Source organism: Ostrea edulis, chromosome 3 (assembly GCF_947568905.1).
Source record: "Ostrea edulis chromosome 3, xbOstEdul1.1, whole genome shotgun sequence".
NCBI classification, from domain to species: Eukaryota; Metazoa; Mollusca; class Bivalvia; order Ostreida; family Ostreidae; genus Ostrea; species Ostrea edulis.
Genome location: NC_079166.1, coordinates 68,951,602 through 68,959,710, shown reverse-complemented (window position 1 = coordinate 68,959,710; position 8,109 = coordinate 68,951,602).

Sequence of the window (8,109 nt, the reverse complement as noted above, 5' to 3'; positions counted from 1 at the left end):
TTTGATCACTATTAGTTATCTTCACCTTTCATTGAAATGACTCTGAATCTTGTTTTTTGTCATTATCCTGGTGTTCATAGAAGATGTACTCCGATACTAACACCGTATCATGAGAAATCATTGAGCATTCGTTTTGCAATATCCTACTTAAAACTCTTTTATGAAACACAAAAATTCCTATTTTACAAAAATGGTGATAGCGAAAAATTTGATACCCAGTGGAACAGATGGAGCCTGATCTTTACTTAACTCTCTCTCTCTCTCTTTCTCTCTCTCTTTCTCTTCCTCTCTCTGTGTGTGTGTCTCACATATAAAAAAAAACTTGTCTGTATTCCTACATGATCCTTGGTATACATATATTGAACATATATTATGATATATACAGATTGTTTAAAAAAACAAAAACAAAAAAAAACACCGTATGATGGATTCGGGATGGGAACTATCGCACAACGGATAAATTCAAGATATAATGCGTTTAGTTGTTAATTTGGTTTTAATTGATTTCTGTGGATGGTAAACCAACCACCAATTGTATAGCTTTTAATTCTATGATACAGACAATTAGCTATATACTCGTCGTAAATCATATTATCATTACTTATCCAAAGTTTACAATATGAAAGTTGAATATAACCAACAGTGATCAATCTCAATTTCTATAAGCGAAAACTAGAGAGTTGGACAAATACCTCTATACACACCAAAGGTGAAATCCGGTGCCTAGGAGGAGTATGCATACCCTGTCGATCGGTCACCATTATATCACATATATATCCATTACCTCGTGAACGCGTTACAGTTGTGAGCAATGCGTCTCTGAAACATATAATCATAGTACGCCTACTTTAACGTCTAAGAATTCTGAGGAAAAATGAATGTAGGAAATATAGAAACATATATATATATACATGTAGAACGTCTATTTTAACGGCTAGTGATTCTGACAAACACGAGTTACGGAATCAATATCTTTTACGCGGGTATGTTAAGACAGGTCATGCTTCATTTATGCACGTAAACTGCATCATTTTCAAATCTGCCTTACACAGAGAGAGGGAGCTACTAACTTTTAAAAACTATTTTGGTTGTTTACATGACAACATTTTGTATCATAACAACATGACAAACATGCAAATACACGGGGGTATGGACTACACCGCTTTTTGTTCTGTCATGTCCCTATTATTCCGATTTAAGAAAAACATACATCAAACGATATTATTTTACTCGTCTATCCGTGTTCAAACCTTTGCAACTTTTTTCAATAAGAAACAGAAAAGCATTATGTAATTTAGCAAGATTTTTGATAAAGGCACTCAGCCTAAGAAACTTATAAAATATCATGTTTGCCATTCCTCCATATTTGGTCACACGTTTCTTTTCACATGATGCTTTTCACATGATTATACTCGCTAGTATATTGTTCCTTGATTATTATATACACGTAACTGTACCATATCAATGAGATGTAAAACTTATTCGGTACCAATTTTGATGCACCAGATGCGCATTTCGACAAATAATGTCTCTTAGGTAAATAGCATTGTTATAGTGACGTGTTCTTGAACTCTCAACACAATATTCATGAGGGTATGAACTGCAACGCTTCACACTGGAATATTTTTCATACAGATTGGATATGTTAGTCAGTTTATTGAAACTTTGAGAAACATAAAACTTCATAGTTATTTCGGATTTCAAACATTTCGGTTGAGCATCACTGAAGAGACATTATTTGTCGAAATGCACATCTGGTGCATCAAAATTGGTACCGTATAAGTTTTACAATTAAGCCCTTGTAGCAATTTTGAATAAGCAGTCCTCAAAATCCAAATTGGTCATGTCCCTGATTCGACCCCTTGTTTTGAAATGCATTAAGTATATCATTGTATTCCGTGCAGAATATATTCCCATAACACTTAACATCATTGCCGATTATATTTCCCGCAAGCAGTGGGAAAGATTTCGTTATGCAGCGCCGATAGCAGATCCAGTTCCATTGACAATCCCCTCCTCCTTCACAAACCTCATCTCCAGTTTGAATTCAACAAATTATTAGAAGCTTCATTATCACAAAACACACACAGAGCTCACAATGCAAGTCTCCAGGCGTATTACAAGTTTTGTTCAGAAAACCGGATCAGTCCAAATTGGCCACCCAACTTAGCTTCAATAGTTCAATTCATGTTAAATTTATCTATCAGGGGTTTAGCTTTTTCCACAGCCCGCTCATACATGGCTGCCTTGTCATATCATTGCAAATTGCAAGGAATTTATGATCCTACTTCTGAATGTTTGGTTGTTAAACTTTTGCAAGGTATGAAACGTTTGAGGCATACTCCAGATAGCAGGCTTCCAATAACAAAACATATCTTAGCTAGAATATTTCAGGTGCTTCCATGTATTTGTAGTAACGTCTACGAGTCTGCTTTGTTTTCCGCTGCATTCTCATTAGCTTTTCACAGGCTGCTCAGGGTAGGCGAATTAGTTAGCGATCGCAGTTCAACAGCAAGAGTTGTACAAAGAGGTGATATTAAACTAGACAGAGCAAATGACTCAATAAGTTTAACCATTACATATTCTAAGACTGACCAGGTGGGCAAGGGTTCAGTACTTAACATTCCTAGGGTAGGAGATTTGACATGCCCATTTTATCATATGGCTGTTTTTCTGAATGTTCGTCCTAATGACTCGGGCCCCCTTTTCTGCCATTTTGATTCGTCCCCATTGACCAGATACCAATTTACTGCTATTTTGTCAAAAGCAATTAAAGTACTTCAATTGCCATTCAAGTATAAAACTCATTCTTTTAGGATTGGGGCGAGTACGGAACTAGCAATCAAGGGGTTTTCATCTCATGTCATTAAGAAATCTGGTAGATGGCGATCTAGCTGTTATAAATCATACATCTGTATGCCAAAGTTGTACTTTTCAAGTTCATTTACTTGTAGAGAGACAAATCGTTTGGTTGGTGGGCTCCTCAATATTAAAGTGGGTACAAACAGAAGCTCTACTTAGGCCTGGTGGTTGCGGTTTGAATCTCGGTAGGATAAATATATTTTTATGGTGGCAGGGTTACAGCGGTCTAGCCCTTATGTAGGTCGTCAATAAATTAAAATACTTAAGTAGATTTGGTCCGCACCCAAGCGCCATTCTACTACATTGCGGTGGGAATGATTTAGGCCATACATCCATAAGAAAATTGAGGTTACAGACTAAAAAAAGTTACAACATTTATAAAAACAAATTTTCCCAATGCTAGGATTATATGGTCTTGCGTTCTACCGCGCATTGAATGGAAATATTCCCACAATAGGGCCAAAATGGAGGAAACACGCCGGCACCTTAATTCATTTGCAAGCGCTTTAATCAAGTCGGAAGGGGGGCTGTCATTTCATATCCAGATATCAAACCACAACCCACATTTTTACACAGTGATGGGGTTCATCTATCCAAACTAGGGAAATCCATTCTATCAAACACACTAGAAGGGGGTCTAGAAGCTATACTATGCCACAATGTTGTATACTTTCCGCAGTAGTCCTTATGGGCACGGCTTAATTATAACAAAATGCCACTCTTCCCCAACCACCAGTGTGGCGGAGTTTCCTACCAGATTGCCAGTACTGTCCTTCAAGGTAGGAAACTTGTGGCGCTTACGAGCGGCACTGTCAGAACTTATCATGAAATGTGAAAATCTACCTCTGTATTTCCCAGGGTCAAGGTCATGAGATATTTGACCTCTGCACCTCCCAGGGTCAAGCACTCTTTGGTATGATTTGAACTGTGAATGTTGATATTTTTGAACTTTGAATGTTGACTTTGCAAGATAATATGTTGATGTTGAATTTGCTTTTGATGATGCTTTTGTTGTTTGTTGGGGCCTGCCCTTGATCATGCTGGCGGCCCGTTTCCTTTGTGTTGTAAATACAGCCGTGCCCATAAACGCCATAATAAAATTAAAAGTATTCATATATTTATTTTTGGTTCATTGATACACTGTTCTGAGATATATATATATATATATATATATATATATATATATATATAATAAAATTAAAATATATAATACATACATATTTCTCGCTGTGACCTTCAATTCGACTTTTAGATATATCGATGAAGTTTTGTCTATTAACAATGATAGCTTTCATTAATATGTCGATTTGATATATCCCTGTGAGCTCGAAATAAAGCACACCACAAAGTCGTCCAGTTCTGCTTCATACTTGGATATTTTATTGAAGGTAGACATTAACGGCAAACTGACAACTCACCTGTATGACAAACGGAATGATTTCAGCTTCTTCATCGTCAACTTCTCATATTTGTGTAGCAATATTCCATTATCACCTGCATATGGTGTTTATATATCTCAACTGATTTGATATGCAAGAGCTTGTTCTGGGTATAGTCAGTTTTTAAATCGAGGTAAGATACTGACAAACAAGTTGATGGTACAGGGATTTCAACAGTCTCGATTGAAGTCAGCATTTCGCAAATTCTATAACGATTTGTTATAACGATCTAGTTCGTCAATATAACCTCGCATTGGGTCAAATGCTGTCTGACGTGTTCCATACCGATTGTTAAGCCGTTCTTGGCACACCGATTTTGACTGCGGATAACTCCGTTTACCTGATCAGGATATAGGGTTTACGGCGGGTGTGACCGGTCAACAGGGGATGCATACTCCTCCTAGGCACCTGATCACATCTCTGGTGTGTCCAGGGGTCCGTGTTTGTCCAACTATCTATTTTGTATTGCTTATAGGAGTTATGAGATTGATCACTGTGCGTTATCTTCACCTTGCATAAATACATCTAGCACTACAACTATACTAATCTACAAATGTATTTACAACGCAGACTATATGTTTTTGGTCATTACGCTTGCCAGTCAATGTTAAAAGTGGAGCGAAATTAGGAAATTAGTTATGATAAAAATAGACTTAATTAATCTCAAGTGGAACGAGTAGCCCTATTACGTTGACAAATAGTATAGCTAACTCGTACCCAGAGAGATTCTATTTTAACTATGCATAAAGAATAAAGAATATATAAAAGATTATAAGTAAAAAATATCAACACACACACAAAAAAGCTAAAAATAAACTATGTAAATGAATGAACACTATAAAAATGAAATAAGAAATGAACAAAATTTGAGAGAAAAATAATGTAAATATCAAGTTTGAATAAGTAAACAAAGTGGACCAACTCCAAACAAAAACAAAGAATAAGCAGCCTACATGTACATGTGGGAAATTGAATCAACATAAGACATTCCTAGGGTAGACGTGCAAAAAACAGAATCACGGAAACTGGTAAATGGGTTTTACATGTAAGCAATCGGTTATGAAGGTCAAAGTAATTAGGGTGGGGGCTTATTGTAAACAGAATTGAAAAGAAAACAAATATTTTCAAAATTGGTCATATTACCACTGTTAGGGACATGATCAGACGAGTAGGTCTAGATGAAGCTTAACATCTAGTAAGGGCTTAGCCCGTATTCATCCTGATGAAGTCAATAGGTTTGTTGATGCCATGCGGTTCAAATGACTTCAACCTGTACATCCAGAATTTTTCCTTCTGCTTTCTTTCGGTATCTGACCAACTTGGGTCATGATCAATAATCACTACTGTCATGTCCTCCCATCTGTGGTTATTGCCATTGAAATGTGAAGCTACTGGAAAATCTTTTTTTGGTTCTGATGGAGAACTGGTGTTGATCCATTGGCGAAGGTATGTTGTTTCTCCTATGGTCTCCTTCTGACAGACATCGCAACTGATGTTTTTCGTTTGTCCTGAAGAAGAGAAGGGTCGTCCCGGAAATTTGACAATGTGGTTCTTCTTGTCGTTGGTCACTTTAGTGCTTGGTATATTTTTTGTATTTGACCTTGTATCCATGCGTAATATTTCCTGTCTACCCGAGGATCCGAGTTTTGAAATATTCGTGATTGGGTTTTACGAGGAAAAGTCCCTTTCAAGCAGTATGGCGTCTCTGCGATCATCACCCAAAATGTGGTCAGTTTAAGGTTAGAGACTAATGTAGGACAAAAGGGCAAAAAGTCACAGAAAAAAAGTCACGGACAAAATGACCATGGACATGTCACTATAAGAATTTTTAGGAAAGTAGGACAAAATATCACAGGACAGAAAGTCAGTTTTATAAGAAAATAAGACAAAAAGTCCCAGTTTGAAATTTTATGAAAGTAGGACAAAATGTCACAGGACAAAAGTCACAGTTATAAGAAATTATTGATTTTGATATATATTTGAAAACATATCTGTTCTTTTTGTAAAGTTTAAGAAACTATATATGCATTTGGGTACCATTTACCTGTAATTGTTAGCTTAAAAGTATATATGGAGTCTCATTTGCTAAGCCAATCATCAATACATTAATGGAACTCATGCAGAGTAATAAAGTTGGTTCAAAGTTATGGAGTTAAAACAATTTTTGTAATTCTGTGAATATTAGATAAATGATGAAGTCAAAGAACAAGAAAAACATCATGATTTTATTCATGCACAAAATACAAAGATTGGTATAAATATCAGCATTCTATGTTTTATAAAATAATGAGTTTGTCTTTTGTTTTCTAATCAAAAGTAATTTTTGTGACTTTTTGTCCCGTGAATTTTTATCCTATCTGATCAAAAATCATCATTGTGACTTTTTGTCCTGCGACTTTTTGTCCTACCGTTTTTGAGACTTTTTGTCCTGTGACTTTCCGTCCGTAAACCAAAATGTACATCTTGCAACAAATAATCCGATATACAAGATGAATGTTCTAAGCAAAACCGAGAAGATTCAAGTAGAATTTAAATTCACGTTTCATTTTGCAAACGACTTTCTCAATTCATCAAATACATGTACACATGTATTATTGAAGACCGAGTTTTTGCTAAGATCAATAATCTTATTTTAAAACTCCAATACTCAATAAAAGAAATATACGTATCAAACAAAGATGCTTGCCCTATCAATGTTAGGCCCAGTTTAATGTATTCGCCATGGTTTCGCTTTCCAACGAATAAAACATTATCATACATGCATTTCAATGCCCAATCATAATTTTACAAATAGAAGTATTTTATCTTATCTTATCTTATCTTATCATGACTTTTCCTGCGATAATCATCAAGGAAATATCTAAGTTTCAGAACTGGGTTTTGTGTGTATTTTAATGATTAACACATTCATTAAATACTGTAATATGAGATAATGATTTTTCTTAAAAATCGATGCAATTATTTCTTTTGATTTTGAAATTCAATTAAATGAAATGTATGCAGAAGAATTATACTTGTCCATACACGTGCAATTTGCATGTTTAATCTCAGTTGACTAAAAAACTACATTATAAGCCATGATCTGAGAGGAAAGACAGAACTGTCAAAGTACAGATCTCTTCGACATGTTATCTAATATTTTATAAACTCTAGTTTCAAATTAATTTTTATTAAAAAGATGTGTATAAATACTAATTAACTTCTCCGTGATCATTATTGACAATTCGAAACCAAAATATCTGAAGTAGATTATGTTTTACATTGACGATTATACGGATAATGCCCGTTTATATTCGTTCTGAAATACTGCGAAAATTTTAATTCACAACATATATATACGAAATTTAAACTGTACTTTTCAATTGATTCTATCCATTGGAAGTAACTGTCATTGGAGACAAGATACAGTATTCAGACCTGTTATCAACTGTACAAATACAGGTAGTTTACTCCGCCGCGGTATAAGCGTGGTCCCGCGATTCCCCGCTATGAAAAACCGCGACGGTGTTATGCGAAAAGGATTTACTTTCCGTCGCGGTGACGCGGTATATAAGGGGTCCGCGTTAGCTGCACTATATATATATATATATATATATATATGTGTGTGTGTGTGTGTGTGTGTGTGTGTGTGTGTGTGTGTGTGTGTGTGTGTGTGTAAGCCCTGTCAATTGAACCAGTGAATAAGAAGGCACACGTGTAAATCAACACGGGGTCGGCCAAAGGAACACGGAAATGGTGGTGTTCAGTTGTTTTTTTATAAAAATCAGCATAAAATCATTAAATAGGTCATCTACCATCAAAATCCTGA